The sequence below is a fragment of the Mytilus californianus genome, unplaced genomic scaffold (genome assembly GCF_021869535.1).
Source record: "Mytilus californianus isolate M0D057914Y unplaced genomic scaffold, xbMytCali1.0.p SCAF_10, whole genome shotgun sequence".
In the NCBI taxonomy this organism is placed as follows: Eukaryota; Metazoa; Mollusca; class Bivalvia; order Mytilida; family Mytilidae; genus Mytilus; species Mytilus californianus.
In genome coordinates, this window is record NW_026262582.1 from 1185954 (window position 1) to 1213794 (window position 27841).

The 27841-nt window shown below is 32.0% G+C and overlaps 1 long non-coding RNA gene across 1 annotated transcript; it reads right to left on the minus strand.

Annotated features, from left to right (window-relative positions):
* Positions 1-18874: 18874 nt before the first annotated feature.
* LOC127717448 (uncharacterized) lies at positions 18875-19533 on the minus strand. The gene is made up of 2 exons (XR_007989182.1): positions 19343-19533; positions 18875-18916 (listed from the first exon to the last, which is right to left on the minus strand). It is a non-coding gene; the product is annotated as an uncharacterized LOC127717448 (long non-coding RNA).
* Between the last annotated feature and the right edge of the window lie 8308 nt (positions 19534-27841).

A 27841-nucleotide genomic window follows, 5' to 3' on the forward strand; every position in this document is an offset into this window, starting at 1 on the left:
TGTTAACTCTGTATATATAAAAACAGAAACGTTCTTATATCACCCAACTTTTTTTTCAAATTACCAGAGAAACTGAGTAGTATGCTTATGTCGTACACAGTGATTTTCCAATATCTTATAACTGTTTCAAATTATTTTTCACATTGTTTAATTCAGAATTGGTATATGGCTGTTGTGTCATTATAAGATAACTATAATATGACATGTGCGAGTAACAGAACCAATTTCTATAGATCTCAGTAACTTTTTCTTTTAACTCAAATTTCTCAATGGATTAAATTAAATGTTACAGTATAACTTTAAAAACTGTCCAACTTACTATTATACGCATGCGTGTTGGCTCTTATGCACACGCTTTAATCGGTCTAATCAAGAGTGAATAGTATATAAACTAGTTTTAAAAAAAAAGACTAAAATTGAATGATGCATTATTGCCATTCTTAAAAAAAATAAACAAAAATATAAAAACATGATAGATACAAAAAATGCACATACAACAAAAATAAAATCAGATTTCAGAACGGACAATGTCCTGCCTACGCAATCAGTAAACGTTATTATTTTCGTGTGTATGGTAGACCCAGTGAAACACGTTAAGATATGACAGCAACTAATGACTACTTCTTATAGATACACTTGATTCGTTGACCCTAATCCTAACAGTAAAATACACAAATAAGAACGAATAAACACGTGGTATAGTAAGAAAATCACCAACATACCTGTTGGATGGTTTATATACATACACTGCATTTAAAGTGTTATTCTAAGAAAGACTTTTGTGTTGACATGACATATCATTCTTCGTTCGATTTTAATTTATATAAATTTACTGTTTCTTATCTATTTCGTGCGAATTTCAATAAGTTAATTTGATTGTTAAGTATGTGACAAGTTGTTATGTCTGTTAAAATCAATATAGTTTTGCTTATCTGAGTCCTTTATAGGAAATGGTGAGGTTTTTATTCTGTGTTTTGTTCTCTGTTACCTCACACGAGTTTCACACGTATCTAATATTGAATGGCTATAATTACTTAACACAATATTCACCATTTTTGTTAATAAAATAACATAATTATGTAAATTAATTAACGAAACAACAATAAGCGATATTTTTATACTTATATATATGTTAAGTATTTTTTTTTTAATAGCATATAGCTTCATCGAGCGTATACAAACGTTATTGAATATGGAGTGATATAAATTTCACAACAAATACAATTTTATCTGTACACTTAAACTTTCCAAGGTTATTCATGTAAATACCCATATCACATGTGTTTGAATATCGTCCAGCAATATATATGTCATTCTTAAAATTATGTACATAGGCTTGAGATGGTTTCGAGTACCATACAAAGAGAAATCGAGCAATATTTCAAATATAGTCCACTTTGCTATCAACTTAAGTCAATACGTTAACCAAACAATGAATTCCCTTTAAATATTGTTGTTTATATCGTATTGTCAACCTGTTATATCGATTTGGTTAGACAACAGAGACATGTATTGGTTAAATGGGAATGATTTGTGGATAGACAGATTGCTATGCACTTTTGTCATATGTGAAACAAACAAAAAAAGACGCATGCCAGATATATCATTACTCTCATTATGATTTCCGGCGGAGGTAAGCCTGTCTATAATTACCTGATTGTCTAATCGTTTTTACTTCTATTCTTTCAAAGAAGGGTTTAAACAAAGTTTGCAAGACGCATATTTCGACGACGACTGAAATAGTTGATAGGCGAAATCAAGCGTAACCAAACTTTTTTTCATCTTTTTAAATTTCTAGGAGAGGCACAGTTATAATAAACAAAACATGTGAAAATAGTTAATACATTATACAATTATAGTGTTGCTTAAAATGAAATAGACAAATTCATTTTAGTATCTATTGAAATTTTGTGATTGATATATACCGAATATCAGGTTGCAAGTCACAATATGAAGCTGTATGTCGAGTGAGCGCAAAAGGCTTCACATTCGAGCAGCTGATATTTTACAATACCAATAGGCAGACAACCAGATAATCGATTGCGGATTGTATTTGCGTATTTTGCAAGACAGAAACAAGTGTTTTCTTTGTTTCACAAGCAAACTGGAAGATGACTTGATAAGTTCGGATCAATCATAACGTCGGTTTATTCGTTATGAAATCGGCGATATGTCCGGGGTAAAATTATGAAGGGCAGGGATAACGTGTGTCACGTCACAAAGCCGTGATATATATGTAATGTTATATAGAGCTAAGCAGAGTGATACAGACAGTGAGACGACCGATAACTTAAATATATCTGATCAAGCAAAGTATTTTGGAAAGGAGATGATAATTAAAAAGTTCGTAAACAACTTATAATCATCATGTGTCAACAAAGTAACACAATTTTTCCTTTTCCAATGTCAATTTAGCTAAATTACATTTACAGGGGATGCATTTACTTCTGATAATGGTAATTGCATTAGTTTATTTATAACCGAGCAGGACATTATATACAAAGTGATTACACACACATTTCTTATAGAGTAAGGAGGACACACGGACAAATGGATTTTGAAATAGGACTTCCCCTATCTTGCTGCAAAACTTGTTAACCGCATAAGTATACAGACAAAATATAGCCACTCCCTGTGATATTGTTTCATTCGAATACATTGTGTTATTTATACATTATATACCTACATGAATTTATTTTCTTTCAGAACGATAGGTTTTTTTTTTAACCAAGACGATACAAAGTTTCAATGAAACTTGCTTCAAGGCATAAAATAATAACCAGTGTAAGGTCATTATTTCCTGATTTAAACGCAAACTTTAATTTACTTAAACATTTGATTCGTTTGATAGTTATCATGTGCTGTTACCAATTGGGGTTTTACTTTTTAATTTTCCATCTTTGGTAGGTCTAAGGCAAAAACAATCCTTTCCTCTGTTAATAGGACTGAAATACCAAAAACCTGTCGTTGACGCACATTTTAACTTTCGAAACTAGTAATGGTAAGTTTTGTTAATTTATCACTTCAACCTAAGGGGACAGAAGCCCCACTTTGACTGCTGATACAATTTATGTTAAAAATTCAGGTAAAAATTAAGAAATACTTTTGTTAAAAGCGGAGTGGTTGAGTGCTGTATTTTATTGCACAAAGGTGGATAAATAGATTGTAAGTTATCTGACATATCGTTTGAAAGATGCAGCATTAAGATTTCATTCACACCGGACGTTGAGAGTGGCAAAGTAACTTTAAAGTTTCAGTTTGGTAGCCGCTTTTGGCAATTGTTCCGAATGTGATGTATTACCGATTGTGAAATATTTATTTAGTGTGAATGCGCATGACTCGTGATACATACATTGCAGGAGACCTTTGAATTTATGCGATTCCGACCGCTTTTCTTGTTACCTTGATTTGTCTTCTAAATTTATTTGTGATAATTGAAGATCAGCAAACCGCTGTCCTCTTAAGTTGTCACAACTTTTCGGAAGATTTGGTTTTTAGTGTTTTTAGCTTAATAATCAATTGGCCTTCCAACTGCTTCGATTCGAGTGGCCTGATGAGTTTTGTGTATTCAAAACGCTCGTTTTGCGTACTATAGTCTGGAATATTTAATTGTATTTGGTGATAAAAAAGGTTTTAATTTCCTAATAATTATCAACACCGTATTCCGTTATCACGCATTTAATGTCATGCAGTATACAAACAGAATGGTATGCGACTTTGTTTGTGGGGATGAACATGCATTTATTATTCATGTATGCATGGCAAGTTTGTTCACCTTGATTTGCATCAACAATATCACAGCCATACTCGATTTTTGAAGCGTTTCTACATCTTCCCTTTTGCGTTCTTTGAATTGCCTCGCAAACTTTGCATTTAGCCATAAAACACATTACACAAGTTAGCGTTGTCTCCTAACATGACCTATTTGAGATTTGAGGTATCAAGATTGCTTGTTTTTGGAATGCAAATATGGTAAAGTAACGGAAGCTATAAATCAATGCCGAAAAATGGAAGCTAAAAAAAATGGGTTTATACGTATACAAATATTCATTTCCTTCATTTTTTTTAAATATTGGTAAATGTATATTGAACTTTGCTAAAACATCTAAGGTAGTATGAATATTTTTAGATAATCTCTTTTTTAGATTTTCCCCTGGAAGAAAAAAAAAAAAAACAGTTAGCAGATCCCTTTTACGAGAAGATAACAGAATAAAAAATGTTCAATTAGCAGATACAACGCCAACCAGTCCAGATGTATCAGATGTGGCAGAGGACGCATCATTGTCGGTCAGCGAAGAAGAGCTAAAACATAAATTGAATGAATCACAATCGTTCGATGCCACGTCATCTACTGAAAGCTTCGTGACAGAATCTGTAAAAACCAAAAATCTGTCGGAGCATCAATTTCAAACCTTACCTGAACATGCTGGTAGTTTGGCAATACGTATGGAAAAGAAAAAACCAGGTCATGTTGCAAGACAGAAATCAAAAATACAACACAACGATGATACATATGAATCAGATGTACAAGACAAACTCCCAAGTTCAGAAAGGCAACAAGGTAGATTTGTTTTTAGTGGAAAAAGTTCAAATGGCTTAAGCACTAGGGAAAAACAAGTCGCAAAAGATAATGCAACTGAAAAAGAAAATGTGGATGCTGTGAAAGACAGGGAAATATATGAATCGTCGTTTGATGAACACACGCCAATGAACGCTTTTTCATGATGCTTCTTTGAAGCCAGGTTTCACTGGTGATTTTCATATAGAAACTGTTACTACTGGAATTATCAGAAAAGCTGAAACATTTTTTTCCGGTACCAAACAAATCAAAGAAGTCAAAGTATCAATCACAAAGGAAAAATTCTTAGAGAAGTCTTCAAAAAGAAGTTACACAACAAAAATATAGCACTGTAATAATCTGGGATTTTGGAGGGCAGAATGTGTTCTATTCAACTCATCAGACATTTTTAATGTACAGAGCTATTTACATGATTGTATTAGATAGAAGTAGAAAACTTGATGATCCATGTCCGTATGAACAGTACCTCCCAGGAAAGAGTGGACATAAACAGCAAGAGGTATGATTGACATAACTTAATTTTCAATAGACGCTGTTGTGAAACTTGTTAACTTGATGAATGAAGTTTTCAAATATGCTAAAACAAATACGCTTGTAAACTAAAACATTCTCGAACTCTTGTCTATTATTGCAAGAAGTATCACTAGTTTTAAAGTAATTTAGTTATTAAACAGTAGAAGTCGCAGAGAACGTTTACATTCAAAGGACTGTAATACCGTTCCCCTTATGTATGTTCCGGTTTTTATTTTGTTCATCATTACAGATTATCTTCTATTCTGGATCAACACAATTGTAACATACTGTAAGGAAGCTTTCAGGGATTTCCTAAAATTGTGGTTGTTTTAACACACAAAGATTTCATGGGTTTCCTAAAATTGTGGTTGTTTTAACACACAAGGATCAGGTAACAGCTGTAAGTATGCTGTAGTACATTCCTACAGTTGAAATGATGGACTGTTTTGATTTTGAACAGTATGCAGTGACGTAGACAAAAATCTCATGTCTATTATTCGAAAAAAAGAGAAGAATATGTTTATTTTCATTCAAATAATTGTTATTTTACAGAGTATTGTCAATACAATACGTTTTAGTAAATCTTTTCTCTGACAACAAATCATACCTTTTTAAGCAAAATCCAATATACCTTATATGTAAGACAATTAGAAGTCCTAGGTCAGGAATTGTAATATTTTTCAGTTTTAAACGGTCATGCTTATCTTATTAACATCATTTGAAAAGTCTGGACATAAAAGCATTACATCTACAAGTTTCCAGATACTTACTTGTTGTAATTCAGTATGTTGTTGCTTTCTACATGTAACTGACTTCCAGTAAATAGTCTGAACAGTACTACAATAAGCACTTAAAAGGGCTTAATACTTTATCTTCTTATTTTTTATAAAGATGATTTATTTTTCAGTTGAATAGCCTTGCAAAACCCCATCAAAAGGTATCAGGCTTAAACATAAGTACACCAGACTTGCATTTCGTCTAGATAAGGCAAGTGTCTTGAGAACGGTCACAAGCATATTACGTTCATACTTTGTAAACACTTTTATATAAGATAAACACCATCGTTACGTGTGTATGATATGTGTCATATTACCACTGTTTAGTATTTTCTGTTTGTGGACTTCTCCAGAAACATGTGCTTTGCAAATCATTCTTGTTATTGTCTTATACTAAGGTAAGACCACTTCTGCCTTGAAATTATTATTTTCCGAGTGTTGTTTATAGTATTTATGTTATAAAAATAACATTGATTTGTTTAATTTGGGAATGTTTTTTTATTCTGCATCTTTTGATTTTGCTTCTATGATATCAGTGTTAACATTTTGAAATTCCCTTTTTACTTTTTTTGTAAACTCTAGCAATGATGTGATTGAAACAATGTAATTAGTGCATTTTTTATATATATTTTTTAAGAATGATGTTGAAGCAAGACGACTTGACATATTTGGAGAAATTCACAAGATATTTCAAAAAATGCCATTTATGCAACAATTGGTGATTGATATTGAATATTTGTAAACGCTAAATGCAAATACGACCCAGAAATGGCGAAGATCAAGGCTGCTACCATGAGGGAATCAGAGAGGCAACCAACATGGAGCGAACCTCTTCCAAAGTGCTTTATCCCTTTAGAGTTTGAATTTGCATCGCTGATGAGACGAAGCACTCCTCTGATTACACTTGAACATCTTAAGAAAATAAATGCATTGTAGCCTATTAGAACGTTGTCAGAAACTGAGTTAAAGGTATTTCTCAAATTACATCATTCAATTGGCAAGATAAAGTACTTCGATCAACATTAATTAGACGATCGTATTATTTTGTCTCCCACCCTTCTCATCGATGCATTTAAATCCAATATTACAGACAGGCAATTGTGTGAAGTAGACAAGAAAAGAGAAGACATATGGGACACAATGGGCAAGAAAGGGGTGGTATCAAAACAAGTAATAGAAAGCGTTTGGAAGGGAAAAAAATGTTAAATTTTACCAAGACAAACATTACTTATTAAATGTCATTACCCATCTGGATATTTTGTTGAACCAAAGAGATATGGTTCTGACCACACACGTATCCCTGCTGATTTCTATTATGTTGCAAGTATGTTTCGAGCTATAGATGATTATGGATACCTTCAATCAGCTGACATCACCAAACAAAATATTGCCATATCCTTTCTATCGTCTTAAATGATGATACCCCAATACTATCCTTTAGGTTTATCAGTTACTGTCTGTATGCTTAGGCGGTTACGACATATGGAGAGACCAACATGCTGTTCAATAGATCAGGTGTTTTCACTGTTGATCCTTCTTTAAATTTGTACATTCTCTGTGAAGATGAGATACATGTTGTCCGTCTCGTTCATGCAGAAACGAATGCACTTATAACGAGTGATATGGCTTCCAATGTTAACGAATGTTTAGTATCTGCCTTGGAGAAAATCAGTCAGTTGTATATCAAAATAAGTTGCGATCAGGGTCAAACCACTGATGCATCCTTTATAACCAACATATGTTGTAACTCACCGAATAACCCATTTATCCTACCATTCCAAGGACTAGCAAAATTTGACAAAATATGGATATGTCCTTATCATGGCATTGAACACAATATACACACAATCACATAGTGGTTTACAAGAAAGGTATTTACAAATTAGTAGAAAAGTGTTCGTTTCTGGTTAAATTTTGAAATTTGATTTAACAAGGTTGATTTCAAACGAACATATAGATTGTTCCTCAACTCTTAAAAGTTGTATTTCTTGACATGTGTATTCTTTTTAATTTTTTGAAATAAAAGTTTGTAAATCCATTGAAAACACAACGCTTATAACGGCATCGTGGATTAAAGGAAAGATAATTTGTTTTTGCAGGATCTGTGTCCTATAACTCAATCAATCATAATTATATTTGCATTGTCCCCTCCCATGTAAAAGGGATTAAAAAACGCACAACTTTCTATTCATTTTCTTTTAATCCAGACTTTTGAGAATGCAAAATATGTGCACTTCATACAAAAATGAACAACCTGTGTTTCTAATTACAAAACGAGGAAATTGAAGCAATATAAGGAACACCAACGTCTGTTTATGCCATGTTAATCGTGCTTCTATTGCGGTTTTAACTATTTGGTTTAACCTGAAGCTTAATAAGAAAACAAAGGGAAAATTAATGTAAAATGATGTGTTTCGAGGCCAAATTAGGTAAACAAAAATTACAAACAACTATTGGCAATAACCGGTTGAGGAACACACAAACAAAAATCAGAAGAGTAAGTAAATGGTTATGAGATACGTTAATTGATTGTCTTAATTAACTGCTTATAAGTTTTAAAAATCCTGACTAGACTATAAATCTTCGCGTGAGTGAAATAATGTAATGTAAAACACAATTTAATTTATTGTTCTTTTTCGTAATGACGAAGAAAAATATGTGAACCAGGTGCCCAGGTATTGTATGGCTATTCGGAAATAAGGAATTAGGTGGTTTGCATTTTTGTCTTACCTTTGTCACACATAGTAATATAATACCAAGTTTTCCTGTTCGTTATGACGTCGAGTTTGGCAACATCACTGGCAGTTAAAAAAGAGAGAAAAAAAAAAAAAAAAAAAAAAATTCAGACCATTCTCATTATTGACCCTTTAATGCTGGTTATGATATAGGCAGCGAATGTATCCTAACAGTTCAATGTTAAACAGATCAATAAAAAAAGAGACCTGACCCTTAAAATTCAGTGTAATAATATATGTTGTCATATATATATTACAGCCATTTTTTGCACCCACAGCTGCAGTTTTTCTCTAGAGTACTTCAATGCAAACATTTTAGTACAAGTCTAAAAATGCACAGCACTATGCATAAATGACTTTCTATAATAGTAATTGTGTATTTGATAAATATAAGATCTTTCCAATACAGTTATTAATGACGACTTTCTGAAAGTGACACCGTCAGATGTACACATACGTCGTGTGTCGTTATTGTTCAGTGAAAAATGATGCCAGGGAAATAGCAACCAATTTAGAACAGTCCACCAAGGACCTAGATAGAATTCTAGAAACTGACGATCCAAGAAAATGCAGAGACAGTATTGCGATGACATTTAGACACATCAAAGAAGCAGTGGGTGCAAGTGGCCAATTTCCCAAAATCTAACATCACAGAATTGATTTCTATGATCACGTTTATTGGACTTGCATTATGATTCTAACAAATAATATTGCCTTAATTTATCAAAATAAATGCTAAATCTAATAGTAACTGTTTTTTTTTTTCTTGTATTACAGCTTGTAAAAGGCGATTGTCTGGATTTTGGTAAGTTAAATGACTCCAGTACTTTCCAAAGCCTGTAATAACATGGTAATACATAAGTATATCAGTATTGCAATCTCTCGTTTTCTCTCTGCGTTTATTTTTCCCAACAAATATCCAGCTGATTCCCTAATTTCTAGTTGTAGGTGAACGTTAACATGTTTAATAGGTCCACGTCTGTACTCGTTTTAATTCAATTTCTTTTTTATAAACTTGTTCTAAAGAAATTATTGATAACTTTGAATGCAGTTATTCTTTTTTGACTTGTTAACACGCTTTCATATATGAAAGAACAGTGGATCAGGCTGTGCATTGTCTATAAAATGTCCATACAATTTGCATTGCATCAACATTAATAATTTAAGAATTGAATAAACAGTTATCCTTTATTTTGCATATTATGTTAAAATGATCATTTTAATTTTGACTATATGGAGCAAATACTGAATTTTCTTTAAACATCACAGAAAAGGAAGCAGATACATGGGATATGGTACTCACAGAGGAGCACATTGACATATTGACTCCATTGGTTAGAAATAACTCACTACCGTTCCTGGTCGAACTTGCAATGGAGTTTCAAACCTGGGAGCAGATAATCCATAGGCAAAATGAACGAGATTTGGTAAGACTGAACAAGGACATTTTAGATGAATGGAGATTCCAGTTTTGCAAAATGCACAGTTCGAAAACAACTCTGAGAAATATCGCAAATGCATTCATTAACATTAGCAAAATGTTCAAATTGTTGTAAAAAAAATTTCAGGGTTAGGGTTAGGATTTATTTTTGACTTCTTTTATTCAAGAACAATTTTCTCCTGTTTGTTCCAGGTGAAGTATGAGTTCGAAATGTTTAAAGAATATTCAACTTTATGAAAAGCAACAATAATTCATTTTAACCGTTCGTGCAAATAGCCAATTCCAAGAAATGTTACTGTACCAATACACATATTTTGTTTTACTTTCTGACAAAACAGCAACTTAGGTTGAACGTGATATTAAAGTTAGTGTTTGTAATCAGGATTTATTTTCGCTTAATCGATTTATGACTATTGAACAGCGGTATACTTCTGTTGCCTTTATTTAAACAGTTTTGGTAAATTGAGCAAAGATGTCTTCTTTCTACTTTGAATATACTACTTAGTTTCATCGTATCATCGTAAATTTTAAATATGTTATTGCACACCATGTTATCAATCTTTATTATATCTATGTTTCTGATAATTCACTCATTGTCTTAGTAACTCATAAAAAAAACAAAGTTGTGAAATGGAAAATACAATTTATTGTCATAACCGAATGTGTTGTTCCCAGAAGCCTGTTATAAGTTTATATGTTTACTTTAAATTCAGAAATTATTGAGTGCATTTATTTTTGCGATTGCTGAAGAAAGGACAAAATGCGACATTTATTATTGCGATTTCAGAAGAATCTCCAAACAAGCATATGTGTCAGATATCAAATGCAAGTTCTTATTATTGCGATAATTACCCAGTCGTATTATTCGCATTAATAAAAACCTCTGAATTTACAGTATACAATATTAAATTAAAATGTATATCAGCAATGTTAAACTATACTGTTATAGTTAAACAATTATCTTGGAAAGACAGTGTCCTACAAAATCAAATAACAACTTCTCTGCTACCTAGATCACATGTGTTGCTTGATGGAATAGTTGCCTGCAAGTTTGAACAACAAATACTTCTTGCATTTTCAGTATCAGTTAGGCGCACAAATATTTACAGTCTGTTTAAGACGTATATGTTTTGAACTTGTTTTGATCTCGAACAATCAACTTCTAGAAATGGTCGAATTTCGGTCTTTTAAGCGAAAACCTGTGTATTTTTTTGTGGTTTTACAGTACAAGAGATATAATTACAATAATTCTGTTCCCCATTAATTTTGTTTGTCAACTTTTGCAAAAAATCTAGATAGCAGAACAAAGTATGTTTATTGATCAAAAAGGAAAATAAATATCACATCGATTATTTGACAATTGCAAGCATGACCAATGAACGCTTGCTTGGTTTTGCGAAGCTTATGATTATCCTTTAGCATCTTTGTCATATATACATTATTTTGTTTTAAGTATTTGTGCATATTCAACGTTTGAAATTTCTAAGATCCTCATGAGAAAATTGAAGTGGGTCTTTTCTTGCAGAAATAAGGATAAACACTTGCCGTTACATTTTAACATGATGTTTCAATACTGCAGATTGATAAACAAAAGACAAAAACAAAAAACGCTAGCTAGTACCATTGTAAGTCATCTAAATTTCTGGTTTTCGAGTAATTTCTCCCAGGCGGAATTGTCTTGACAATTATTAATGGTTTCACTCGTTTTTGCATTCGGTTTCAATTATGTGTTTTTGACCTTATTTTAAGGATTTTACGTGTTTTTTAAAGCTTTGTTTACGTTATCCTTGACCTTTGACTATACTACTTGTTTTCAGATATCTCATAAACCCTTATACGTACATGAATCGTCAATAGTGAAACATGTTTGGTTCATCAAGAGGCAACATCTAACCGAAGAGATTTGACATATCCATAAGGGGCATAACCCAGTTAACTGTTACTGAAAAAAAAAATAAAATAAGCTTGAACTCTTATACCAAAGTTCGTACACCAATCATGTCTTTAGCAAGAACCCCGGGACCACTGACCTTGAAAAAGGACATAAGGTCAAAGGTCAAGGTGATGACCTAAATCACGAATTGTATATTTGTGACCATATTTTAAAGTTTTTATGTGTTTTACGCTTTTCAATGCATTTTACAACTATTTAAACATATGTTTTACATTATGAAAAGGAAAGACCTCTCAATTGTTCCCGAACAATTGACATTTTAATTATTGTTAAGGTCTTTCCTTTTTCCAAAAGGGAAAGAACTTCTGTATTTCCTCTGATTATTATTATTGTTAATATTAAGGTCTTTCCTTTTATTTCTTCTTTTGATTATTATTATTATTATTATTATTATTATTATTATTATTATTATTATTATTATTATTATTATTATTCTTTTTTCCGACAAACGTTGACGAAGTTAGCAGCCTTAACCGTAAAACATATTGCTGTCAGGTTCACACTTTGTATCGGTGTCACAAATACCTATCCAGAACTCACCCTGTGAGTCGTAGAATTTTAACGGTCCGGAGTTATCTGCCTGAAACCTTGTTATTATTCAAACACAGTAACCATAATATTTAGGAATAAAACCAAAGGGTGGTATTTGTTCAGGACTAGACCCATGTTCCTTGTTACATTTAGATCGAAAAGATTCAACGACTCGTTGGTATGTTTATGGCCCTTTGAAAATTAACCGATGTCTATTGGCCACTAAAACTCAGAAACCGTAAGTTGTACCCACCTAGGGTCTTCACCAATGATCATCAATGCATGTTCCTCGATCTTGATATATATATCATTAACGGAAAGCTTAATACTAAAATATGTGATAAAAGAGATGATTTTTCATTTCCTATCGTTAATTATCCATTTTTAGATGGTGACGTTCCCTTGTCACCATCGTACGGTGTTTATATATCTCAACTTGTACGATTCGCTCGTGTATGTAACAATGTTTTAGATTTTAACGAGAGAAATTTATGTATTACTGAAAAATTATTACACCAGGGTTTTCGATATCACAAACTAGTCAAAACATTTACTAAATGTTATCATCAGTATAAGGACATCATTCGTAAATATAGCTCAACATGCAGACTTCTTATACGTTCAGGTATTTCACTTCCAATTTTTTATGGAAATATTCTTTATAAAGCACACAAATATCAGTATTCACCTCTGAAGCTAACAAATCCTATACATAGACTTATTAAGAAAGGATATAGTTACGATACTGTTGTCAGGTCATTAAAGATTGCATATTTTGGCGTTAATATTGATTCACTTATAGGGTCTTTGCATCGGCACTAAACACATTTATTCAAAAACCAGTTGTTGGCATGACACGGGTTATGTTCTTCTCATATATGTTATGATGGTATGATACTAAACCCCTAACGGGAAGGATTGTGCCTGATATTCATATGATGAAGACATAATCGTTCAATTAGTTTAATTGAAGTCTGGAGCTGGCATGTCAGTTAACTGCTAGTAGTCTGTTGTTATTTATGTATTATTGTCATTTTGTTTATTTTCTTTGGTTACATCTTCTGACATCATACTCGGACTTCTCTTGAACTGATTTTTAATGTGCGTATTGTTATGCGTTTACTTTTCTACATTGGCTAGAGGTATAGGGGACGGGTAGAGATCTCATAAACATGTTTAACCCCGCCGCATTTTTGCACCTGTCCCAAGTCAGGAGCCTCTAACCTTTGTTCGTCTTGTATTATTTTTAATTTTAGTTTCTTGTGTACAATTTGGAGTTTAGTATGGCGTTCATTATCACTGAACTAGTATATATATTTGTGTAGGGACCAGCTGAAGGACGCCTCCGGGTGCGGGAATTTCTCGCTGCATTGAAGACCTGTTGGTAACCTTCTGCTGTTGTCTGTTCTATGGTCGGGTTATTGTCTCTTTGATACATTCCCCATTTCCATTCTCAATTGTATGTGACCTTGAAAATGCATCATGGTCAAATGTATATCCTGACCTTGACCTTTGAACTAACACCTTGTTATGGGATATCTCAAAAACTTTTATACCTGCAGAAGTCTTGAATAGTGAATAATTTTTGTGACATTAGGGCACAACTTCGTTATTTTTGACCAAAGAGTTTTGACCTATACTTTATAACAATGTCATCGTGGACCAGTACCCTTGACAAGGTCATAAGGTCAAAAGTCAAGGTCATATCCCGAATAGCGAATTATGTTTTTTTGAACATGTTTTACGGGTTTTTTGTGTGTTTTAGAGCTTTTCAATGCATTCTACGCCTATTTGAACATATATTTTTTCGAATGACGAAAAGGAAAGACCTCTCAATTGTTCACGAACAATTGACATTTTAATTAGGTCTTTCAACTTTTCTGTGGTTTTGTTCTGATTATTATTATCTTTCTTTTCTTCTTCCGCCAAACCCTTTTCTTGTGGTATAAAAATGTTTCGTAGGATGTCGAACAGTTATTGCGCTTTTAAAACTCATCTTGTTCAGCTGAAGACTTTTTTTTATTGTAAGAGTTATATCCCAAAAGACTGTTTGTATTGTTATTGTATCTCCTCCGTAACCAAAAAAAAATAACGACAAAATTATTTTTCATATTTGTTCGTTACATCCTCAAGAATGTTTGGCTGATTTGGATCGAATCGATCCGTTGAAATCTTATAGGAGTTATCTATCTATACTAAAACAATTTGTCGTTATGTTTTGTAACTGATAAACCGTAAGCCGTATAAACCTAGAGTCTCTTTATTTGAGGTCCTTGGGTCCTAACTTAGAAAATGAGGTCGAGGTCAAAGGTCAAGGTCATGCCCTCGATTTTGTCTTTTGCTTGTTTTTGCATTTTCTCTGATATGTTTAACATTATAAATAAAAGAACTAGTGCAAAATGTTTGTTTTATTGTAATGAAGATATGATACATTTGATCTGAAACAATCCAGTGACATCTTATAGGAGTTATCACCCCTCAAATGTGTTTTTTTTTAAGGTAAATTGGTTATTACTTAAGATTGATACATGATAAGGCCATAAGGTCTTTTGCAAAATGTTGGGTCACATATGACCTTGAAAAATGTCAACCGGAAGTGACCTGGAGTGTACCGGAAATATTCCTTTTTTGCACTTATTTCATTGAAAAGTACCTAAAATCCATATATATTTTTAAATGGGCAAACATAAACCTATCATTTGAGACCGGAATTGACATTTTATAACTAAAAGTAGCAAATTATCTCCCTTATTACAGGCATAATTATAAACAAACTATATATTTTTTGGGAATCAGTGCGAATAAAGCTTTCGTATGAGACCGGCATTGACATTTTCTAAATCGGAAGTAGCCAATTTTCTCCCTTTTTACAGGCAAAAGTATACATAAACAATATATTTTTGGAATCAGTGTAAAAACAGCTATCATACGAGACCGGACATGACATTTTCTTAACCGGAGGTTGGCAATTATCTGCTTTATTTTAGGCAAAAGTATATAGAAACCATATATGTATTGAATCATTATAAAGAAACCTATGATTGAACGCCAAAAGTAACCTTAACTAAACCAGAAGTAGCTTCTTGTCAATTATTTAGAAAATTGATGTGGAAAGACCTTCAATTATTCTCTGAACAATTGGTTTTTAATTATTAGTACTATTCTTTTCCGTCAAACATGACACAGTTTGACGAAATTAGAAGCCTCAACCGTAAGACATATCGCTTTCAGGTGCACACTTTGTATCGGTGTTACAAATACTTATCCGGAACTCACCCTGTGAGTCACAAATTGTTATCAGTTCGGAGTTTTCTGCCCGAAATCTAGCAACCTTGTTCTAGGATGAACACCGTAACCGTAAGAGGTAGAAAAAAAAGATGGGTGGAATTTGTTCAGGGCCATACCCTGGTTCTTCGTTACATTGGGATCGAAAAGATTCAACGACTGATTGGTTAGGTTATGCCCCTTTAAAAATCAACCGATGTCGGTTGGCCACTAAATCTCAGATACCGTAAGTCGTAGCCACTTAGGGTCTTCACCAATGATCATCAGTTCATGTGAGCTTGAAAATATCTCCAGTCAAATATGTACGTTGACCTTGACCTTTGAACTTACACCTTGTCAAGGGATATCTCATAAACCATTATATTTACAGAAGTCTTGAATATTGGAAACAATTTGGATCATTAAGGCGCGTTTTTGTTACATTTTGACCAAAAAGAGTTTACCTTGCCGTAAGTGTATGACCCCCGTTAATGGTTTCTGACAAAATAAGCTTTAACTATTTAACCTAGACCCATGGTGTATTTAGCAAGGATATTGGGGACCAATTCCCTTGACAAAGGTCACAAGGTCAAAGGTCAAGGTAATGTCCAAAATAGCGCATAATTTATTTTTCACCTTGTGTAAAGGGTTTGAAATGTGTTTTGACGCCTTTTTAACGTTGACCTTGACATGAATCGTCAATAGTGAAAAATGTTGGGATCATCAAGACGCAACTTAAGTACATTTAACCGAAGATATTTGACCTATCCATAAGGGGCATAACCCCCGTTCACGGTTTCTGAAAAGACAAAATTAGCTTTCACTCTGAACCAATGTTCCTAGACCCATGGTGTCTTTAGCAAGGACACCGATAACCATACGTGATAGAGACCTAGAAAACGTTTGATTTAGGGTCCTAGGTTCACCAAAAATAAATTGAAGTCAAGGTCAAAGGTCGAGGTCATGTTTTACTTTTTTGTTTATGCTTGTGCATGGTTCTCCAGAGAAACTGAAAAATATATCAACAAAAGATTTCACTAAATTGGTAATTGCAATATGTCGTATTTGGATATTTTTCTTCGAAGCGGCACAATAACATTTATATGTAGTTTTCTGCCCTGGAATGTTAAAAATAAGATGTATGGTAAACTTATTAACAATGTATAGTATAGACCTAAGGTCTTTTGATATGAGGTCCTTGTTTGATGACATGCACTGTTTATCTTGTGTGTGCATCTCCTCCGTTAACAAAAAGATATCGACAAATGCTTTTACTAAATTGTTCATTATATCCTCATTTGGCTGTGGTCTATTTGGACGAAGCAATCCGGTGACATTTTACAGAAGTTATCCATCCATCACTATATAATGTATCGGTATGTCAATGAAACTCATAAACCGTAACCTGTAAAGACCTAAGATCTTTCGATTTGAGATCCTCGAGTCATAACTTAGTAAATCAGGTCAAGGTCAAAAGTCAAGGTCATACTCTAAATTTTGCCCATTGTTAGTGCGTGTATCTCCTCTCAAACTATGAAAGCTAGATACAAAAAAACTGATACAAAATGTTTGGGTTTTTGAAAGAAAAAAAAATGGTAATTTAGGTGTAAATCTATCTGACGACATCTCATATGAGTTATTGACCCTGAAATGTTTAAATTTAAGGTTAATTAATTATTACTTCAAAATGATACATGATAAAGACATGCGGTCTTTTGCAATAGGTAAAATAGCATATAACCTAGCTTAATTTGCACTTATTCAAAGGAAAAAAATTCAGAAACCCTATATCTTTTGAATTAACATACAATCACCTATCGGATAACACTGGAAATGACTTGTTGTGAACCTGAAGTAGCTAAATATTTTCCTTATTTGAAAGAAAAGTACAAAGAAACCATATACTTTTTGAAACAGTGTAAAGAAAGCTATCTTATGGCATGGGATATGACCTTATGTAAACCTGAAATGGCTAATGATCTCCCTTTTTTCACAGAAAAGTCCCTAGCAACCATATATCCTTTCATATGACAGCAGAAGTGACCTTATTTAACCAGAAGTGTAAGGACTTACAATGAGAAAACTTATCAATTTCTATGTATCAAAATCTGATTCACACATCCACTACAGTAGGTATCATTAAAGCAACTCTAAAGTCCGGTTTTGATTTACAACATAACCATTTTTAAAAGAAGGTTAGTAGCGCATTTGCAGACCTAGCCATATAAAAGTGTTTGTAAGGACTGGAATAAATATGTTTCATGAAATTCCTTGACTCCAATGTCTCTATCCTCAAAAAAGAACATACATGCATGAATAAACACATCATAGACACCTGGGTTAAAAAAGTTTGTACGCAGGACGCGCGTTTCTTCTACAAAAGACTCATCAGTGACGTTCGTATCAAACAAATATAAAAGACCAAATACAGTAAACGTTGAACACAATATTTTGTAAGTATCCATTGTATCAGCTTTGTCAATATATCGGGTTTACCAAGACAAGGTTACCCTTCTGAATACTGGCTCTACTTGCTCGAAGATTTAATTTTTCTTGTATTTGACAAGTGCTAATTTAAACAACTCTGCTGCCAAATGGTAGGCACGTTAAAACTTGCCAAAAAAAAAATTCTTTGTAGAATAAATCTGTGCGTCTTTTTTTGTATTCTAAACTAATTTAATCTGAAGGCGAGTGCTACACGTGGACACTCGAGGCGGTTGCAATTGTACATTAATGAATGCATCACTGGTGATCATTGTATTTTTCAGTAAGACTTGTGCTGTGGATCAACAGATTAGTAAATCCCATCAATGTCATGGTAAGTCTGGATTTCCGTATCCCTGTCTTGGTATACCAAAGTATGATCACTTTCACAGTGGAATTAAATGCTATAGCATGGAGCTGTAATTGTGGATGAACAGTTTTTATAAGATGCTTGATCAATGGCACATCTTATGGTCGGTAATTTCTTATACAGAATCAACCATTCTGTCCAATGCAGGCTTCCATTATCTGTTCTTGCCCTGTCAAGTTGGTCATGCAGTTGTAGACTCATCAAGTTGGGCGTAAATAACATCTGAGTAAGGTTCTATTGGTTTATTATAGTAATCTCAAATAAACACCCTGTAACATATAAAACACACAATAAGACACAATACATACGTTCAAAGAACGATAACTCTAATTATAATCTCCATATTAATAAAATAAAATATAAATTATCCAAGTAGTTAACTTCAGTTCGAAATATACCATATTTAATAAAGTATGTTTTACTACAAATCATAAGCATCTATACCAAAGTCTATTTCCGGTAACTGTTCAATATGCAATTCTACAGATATCAATAACACCTTGTGTCAACGATCATTATCTAAAGTAATCAATTCTGATACACTATTCTATTCGGAGATATTCGTAAACTAAACAATAACACAACTAAACAATAACACATTACAAACACAGACAAGACACACATTAATTAAAACACATAAGTACAAATAGACAACACGTAAATAAATAAATATGTAAACACAGAACACAGCTTACCGTGTATATAATACAAGGGCTGAGCAGTGCTCCTCTATAAAGTTACTGTATACTCTTATACTTCACATACTGGAATCTGAATATAAAGAAATATGACTTCATAAGTCTTAATGTCAAAACTAGTAAATAATATAGTTAAACTCAATGCAAGACAATATTCTATGCTGAAATCTAATAACAGCCAAATATGAAAAATAATCTAATAACTGTAATATTCTTTCTGTCTTGCAAATACCAACTTAAAGTAAAAATATGAACTCTTTCATACTCATGGGAATCAAAGTGGACTTTCATACACATTTTCATAACACATTCATATCTTTTATACCAAGATAAAAATACAGAAATACATGCATCAAATACTAATGTAAAGAATATAACTCACCTGAATATAAAGAATGGTTTCCAGAATAAGAAGAATAAATATCTATAAATCACAATAAAGTGTCAGTGTTCTAATTTCTGTGTAGAATTTGAAAAGAGTGCCTCAATATCAAAGGAGTTCACAGAGTAACCAATCAGAATAAAGAAATAGAATACCCAGGATGTAAATACCCAAGTGAATACAAAATCAAAGTACTGTCATACTGTATACTCTGTCAGAGTCAGTCAACAAGTCAATGCATGAACAAATATATACAAATACTATTTATTAACATAAATGATAAAATTAAGCTGTACTACACAGTGATGGTACTTTTGCTGGGATGTCATCCTTTAGTACCGGAAAGACGATTTGCACATGCGTAGATGGTAATTCGTTCTTGGATAATCAACACCACCTTATTATCGTTATCATCGTCGTTGCCGAACATGTAAGTGTCGTTGTGACCGTTTTGCATACTATCTGAGTAGATTTAAAAACAGGTGTTAGTACAAATTAGATATTTTCCCTCAGTCTTAAGATAAAAAATTAATATCAAGAATTTGTATATAGGATTTCTTAAGGCGACACAATGTCGGACTTTTTTCAACATATTCTGAATTCTTAACGAATTGTAAACATTATAAATTCGCCTCAACTGATTTTTAATTATCTGATTTTTTTTTCAACAAATTCGGAATATACTAAAAAGGAAAATAACAAAAATACCGAACTAAAAGGGAAACTAAATGGAAAGTCCCTTATCAAATGGCAGAATCAAAAGCTCAAACACATCAAACAGAAGGAGAACAACTGTCATATTCCTGACATGGTACAGGCATTTTCTTATGTAAAACATGATGGATTAAACCTGGTTTTATAACTAAATGATTAATATTTCACTGGACATCTTTTTTTTTTCTTTTGAAATTATTTTATAGTCACAAAATTTAAATTGCATTAGTCGTAATACAATATTTTGACATTATCTAAAAAAATGTTTAAATTCAATATGTATAGATGTAAAAAAACAACATTTGTAATATTTTTTTTTCAAATAACATGTATCGAAACAAAATTTTAAATTCAATATAAGAGAAGCAAAGGATACCAAAGGGACATTCAAACTCATAAGTCGAAAATAAATTTACAACGCCATGGCTTAGAAAGAAAAAGACAAGCAGACAAAACAACATTACCAAACAACATTACACAAAACAACATAAAAAACAAATTAATTATTAATGTTGAAAAACAATATTAATTTATGTAAAAAAAAAAACCTCCGTACTAAAATATTCTAAATTATATAAACACATATTTAAATTAAATACATGTATTTGAAAAAAAAAGCAACATTCGTAATAAATTATTTCAAGTTAACAAAAAAAAAAACAAAGAAATGCTTAAATTCAATATTTATATTTTTATGAAAAAAACATCCGTAATGAAAGGTAAATTAATAAAAATACCGAACTCCAAGGGAAATTCAAAACGGAAAGTCCTTATAAATGGCAAAATCAAAAGTTCAAATATTTCAAATTATCTTAAACAATGTTTGAATTCAATATTTATATATATATAAAAACAACCTCCGTAATACAATATTCCATATTTCAAATTATCTAAAAATAAATGTTTAAATTCAATATGTTTACATGCTAAAAAACATGTGTAATACAATATAAAAATTATCTAAAGAATTCTTTCATTTCAATTTCTAAATTTGTAAAACGCAACATTTGTAATAAAATATTTCAAATTATCTAAAACAAATGTCTTAATTCGATATTTGCTTTTATGTAAGAAACAACATGTGCACTAAGATATTTTAAATTATCTAAACAAAATAATTAAATTCAATATTTATATTTGTATTAAACCAACCTCCGTAATGAAATATTTCAATTCATCGGAAAACAATGTTTAAATTCAATATACTTACATGTTAAAAAAAAACATTAAATTTTGTAATGAAATATGTCAAATTACCTAAACAAATGTTTAATTAACCTTTGGCCGTTTCCTGCTCTTTGGTCGGGTTGTTGTCTCTTTGAAACATTCTCCGTTTTCATTCTCTATTTTATGTTATGGTCATGTAGATATGAACTTAGAATAAGTAGTAACTGAATGTTAAAGTTGATTTTGTAATAATCAGAGTTCATGTTATAACTATTAATTATCAACAAAAAAAAACCAAAACAATCTGCATTTACTTTTCAATTCTTAAATCAAAAAATAAACATTGCATGAAAATTTTCCATATGTTATAAAGACAATGCGTATTTGGTTTCGTTATATGATATTTGCAAAAAGAAAAGAACTCTTGATTGTTCCTGGCAAAAAAAAATAATACATGTACTATGTTTAGTACATAGTATATTCAGAAAGGTAAAATTTAACATATCCAAACTTATTCAGACAGAGTTAAGACTGTTTATTATGTGTCCAGACAATATTACAATTTGGTAAGAATGTTAAGAATGTTTTGATATAAGTTCAGACAGTGGTCAGTCTGTTAAGAATGTGTTGCGACACATTCCGACAGTCTTTAGAATGTGGAGACTGTGATGAGATAAATACACACCAAGTATAAGAATGCTGTTGCCTGTTAACCAAAATATGAGGATTATGTTGTCTGTACTCTAATATTGTGATAATGAAGTTGATTTTGCACAATCATATGTTTCTAAGAAAAGAAATAAAAACTTACCACAACATTTTAAAGCAGATTTGTTCCGAGGAAAATGGCTTACAAATAATTGTATTTTTACAAAAACAAAGCTTGTCACTTCAATGTAATCAATTGTTCACAGTAAACAACAATTAAATGCAACGTAGGTGTGTTTCTTCATTAATCTCATTGGTTAAACAAATATTCAATTTCTATTATCTTCCTGGTCGATAATGTTGATGATGTTAAGTGTTTCTTCCTGGTCGATAATTTGATTAATACTGCATCAGCATGACAAATTTTTACTGATAGTCCTAGACGGTATTATCAAACGATTAGCCAACAAATGGTACTGGCAGGAAAATAAGGATATAATTTTGTTTTAATTCTCTGTTATACAATTTTGGAAATACTTGTTTTGAGAGTTCACACGCCTTTTTATTTAAATCATGTTTAGTTTCTCTTCGACATGAGTGTTTTGAAGACTGGTGTAATTAACTGTTAACTTTGTAACTTCCAAATCTGTTTACCCTTATATAAATTAAGAGGAAAACATTGGACACTGTATTCCATTTTCTCAATTCCAAATGTCATGAGTAATCGCTTGCCTGACAATAAAAATATCACATCTTGTTGGTTTATTGCTAAACAATTTTTTTTAACAGTTACACACATGATTTGCTAATTGCCGAATTTCACTTGTATAAGCACCAACTACGGGTTCTGAATGTGGAATAGAAATTGCAAACTCTTCTTGTTCATCTATGTTTCACTAGTTTTTTTGGAGGGTTTGTGTTGTTCAATCGGAGATTTTATGTAATTTTGTGGTTGGCATCTGTTTGTTTTGTATGTTCGTTTGGTTTGTTTTATGCAAGATGTGTTGTATATCTATGGCGTATGTTTACACAGTTTTGGCAGCTGGTTCCTAATCATTGTCATTTTATTTAATTATGTTTGTTTGGTTTGTTTTATGTACGTTGTGGTGTATATATATATAGTGTATGTGTACACAGTTTTGGCGAGCATGTAGTTTTGTCAGGTTTTCGTACTTTTTTTAATTAACCTTGGAGTTTGGTATTTTTGGTACTTTTTAGTTTTTTATGTTATTGTAATTTGTCTGTTCATCGTGTTTATGATATATTACGGTGTTGTCTGTTTTATTGAACCGATTCATCTATTCTATTTTCATTGATGCCGGATTCAATAAAAATTGCACGCATAAAAGTGAGACTGAATGTAGAAATACATACAATTTATAGGCACCTGCAACAATTTTATGAAAAATCTGACACATCAAAAATGTATATAAACTATGCATGTCTCACTAGCCATTGGAATCTTTACTCAGTCGTTCAGTCACAATCAAAAATAGGAAAATCGACAATAGTGCAGTTAAGAAATTGGTGATGGTAACCGTAAACATTATGTAGTAAATGTTAAGAATGTAAAGAACAGTGGAGTATGTATTATGCATAATGTTGAAAGGTATCGATATGTTCTACGACTATATGAAATGTCGATTATTAAATTTTGTTTATTATTGTTGATTAGGAAGTAGACATGTTCAAACAGATGTCGATCATACACAAGGGAGATGAGTTATTAAGATGAGATTAACAACATCTGTCACAAATCGTTATTGCACACGTTAATAAGATTTAAAACAGAAGACACCACATCATTTAAAGACTATCGTCATAGCCATAGGTTTGCTTTCATACATTGTGGAAGAGTGCATACATTATATTTGAAACACATAGTATACAATCTAATATACACATAGAGGTTACATGACGATATCCTATAGGATAATTGTCAAGTTGTTTCGTTTAAAATGTTCAATACATACACTTGCAACATAAATTTCTAGAGTAAAAGTCTGATTAATTAAAATATTAAGACGCTACTATAAACAACCTTCTAGATAATTTATACTTTTTAAACCGGTACTTCACCTTTAAACTGTTGATCAGGTTTTCAGTGTGTCATTCTCTGTTTGTTAAATTGAATAGTATTTCTCACGTCGAACGTTACGAATATCAAATTTTATTTTCTGATAAACGTGTGTAATTATAAGAATACATATTTGCTAATGGTAGAAACGTCACGCAGTACTCCAAAAAATGAAAGTCTTGGATGCAAAAACAAGATAAACGAATAACAAATTCAACACAGACATAATAAACGCTCTGGGTAATGCCAAATTCCTTACAACATTGAGTCAAATGAGGATCTCTTTGAAGGTAAACATGTTTCTTCTTTGTAAACAATGACGGACTTACACCATGGCTTCCACTTTCTGGTGTCCAAACGATTCCATCAGAGTTTGTTTGTTACCTCGATTTGTCTCTTCCTAATCGATTTACGTGTTTTAGACATCGACAAACTAAACTACCGTTGCCTTTATTGTCCACCCTTTCAGTTTGGTTTGAAGTCGAGCAAAACTGTTTTATTTGAAATTGACTTTGTTTGCCTTTAACAGCAGCAATGGATCTAAAGTTGTATCTATCAATTGATCAAAATTGTCCAATTTATGAAAATAAACATAATTTGCATAAACTTTTACATTTATACTGCCGAAATTTTTACTATAATATCAGATTAAATGGATAACGCGTAAGTAATCTTTTTTTTTTTAATATAATATTTTGTTAAGAAATCTTGTTTTCTTCGTCTTATCTTAGTACCTCTGACGGTTGTCGATACACCCATTTTACCACTTTAAGTAATACGAACGACCCTAAAATCCTTAACTATGTTATTCAATAGGGTCTTGTTGTTATTTAAAATGTGTAGATACATTTTCCTTGTGGACAACTGTAGCATCATAAATAGTGCACATCTTTGGATAAATAGCTTATTTATTATGTGTATTCACTGTGCGCCAGTTAACTAATATGCGTTTAATTAACCGTGCAATGACATTGTATCAATAGGAGTTTGCTATCATATTTAAAAGTAAGCTGCCTTTTATCAGATCGTAAAATACTGCATGTACTGGTGATGTCTACCCTTCATTGGTTACCGACCAAACATTACTATGTTCTTAAAACTTAATAACCATCCTTTACAAATTCATACCGTCAAAAAGTAAACCAAGGAATAGTTAGTATCTTGTATTTTTGTAAGCATCGACGGCAATTAACTTGAATTTAGATAGAAATAACTCTGACATATAACAAGTAATCGAACATGAATGCATTATTGTGCATCAATTACTTTCTGTTCCAAGATATTGTTAATCTTTTTTTCTGCATTAATCTAATTTGAATGGAATTGTATTACGTCACTGTTACATACGTTGATTAATCATGTTAAAGAATTTTGTAAATACTGTTCTACCTGTAATATGAATAATGTAAATGTTTCAGCACCATGTTCAACTGTTGGTACGTAATTGGTATTGTGCTCAGTGTATACCATGTTTCGAACGCAGGAAGTAAGTTGTATTTTATATATGAATGACAAAACTTAAAACAAGGGTCACAATACATTTCAATAACACATACTTGCATTTCTAATGTTTAGGTTAATGTGCTCTAATGATGGTTCACCGTTAAAAGCGTTTTAGACTCATGTTCCAATTTCAGTAATCGTCAGTGGTTTAGAAATATATAGCATTCCTGAAAAATACGATGACATTCATTCAATTATTTGTGAAACCAAATGTATGTCCTTTAATGATAATGGAGAAACAATGTATTCAAATGTATGCTATGTCTCCTGGTTCTTTTTTTTTTAGAATATATTTTATTTACGCTTTCAAACTAAAATACATCATTTCCTCTGTTTTACTCTATTGCATGTCTGAAAATAGATTTCAATGTTAATCATGCAAATGATCGTGCTTTCTCACTCTCCATGACACATTTTTTTTTTATTTAATCAGCAAAATCATAGTCAGAAATACCAAAGTCACATGACGTATATATATTAAGATATGCTTTTGAACTTTTAAGAACTCATTCGTCAATGTAAGTCTTCAAAGGGTAGATGCGGCTGGAAAAAAGATTCATCTTGTGCTAGCATGTTCGGGTCTGGGTGGACGGAAAAAGGGAGATGTTGTGATAAACGACCATGTTGCGTATGTAAGTATACTTATTTTCGCTCATCTTGTTGCTTAGATATTCAGTCAGAACATTCAGAAATTGAGAAATATAACGCTTTCCCTGTCAGTGTGCCCTTTCGTTCCTGTAGTTCAACGCACGTTACTTTAAATGCTAATGCATACCTTTTTTCATATCTTACATATTTCTTACGACTGGGTGTCTAAATGACTTTGTCTCTTTAGTTGTTAATATAACAAATTGTTAAAAAATGTTTATTCCAATCTGACGTCTTTTGTGCTATAACAGTCATTTCTAATTAGCGTTAAAACACATACTTATAGAGTATCAGTAAATAGTCATGCTCAGCGGAACAGTTTCTTCAATTATTTTTATAGCAGACGAAATAAATAGGGACGTACCAATGAAATATCTGATTTGTTTTGTTTTTTGTTTTTTTTTTTGTTTGTTGTTTTTTTGTTGATGTTGATTTTTCATAAACTTTATTTATTTTTAGTCCAGTGTGAAGATATTGGACCCGAACATCTTCTAAATGGGGTGGTAACTGTAACGGAAAGAAATGTTGGTGCTTCGGCAAAATTTTCGTGCGACGAAAGTTATTCACTTCAAGGACACCAGTCCATCACGTGCATAGAATCTGGATGGAATAAGGATATTCCGCACTGCCGTTGTAAGAACAAGAACTAACATAGTTTCCTCTAATAACTATATCAGAGCACTATAGTAGAATATTGCTGAAACGCACTTTTTTGTCATGTCGAACTTATATCTTCAGAATGATTGTGTACATTTAATGTTTCTCTTTAATATTGAATGACATAAACCATTTAACATGTTTGTTCCCTTGAAAAAGGGCATGGCAATCAGCAGTAATTTTAGCTATAAAGATTCTGATGTGTGCTTCAAACAAAGAAGTTTAGTTAAAAATCAGTTTACGGTCATATAAAATAATAGATGAAAGCGATATTTTTGTTGTCGTTCAATTTTGAAACTATGTCTTTTAAACTTAAGAATATTTTTTCAGTCCATTGTAACGATATCCAGCAAGACCAGCTTCAAAACGGTCAAACAGTTAATATAACAGGAACGGAGGTCGGTGCCACTGCAACTTTTTCTTGCAAAGAAGGATATGTTTTTCTGGGAAACCAATCTATTACATGCACAGAATCAGGATGGAGTGGAGGCATCCCAATATGCGTTGGTATGAACAAAATTGATTAATATGTATATGCTTACGTTTAGATGATGGTTGTTTGATTGATATTCACGGACAATATGTTTCCCTATACAAAGTCAGTCACAACGTTACGTTATAATAAGAACACTACACGACAAATATATAAAACATCAGTTCAACTTCAAATCTTGGAATACTTTAAGTGGGGTCGGAAGAG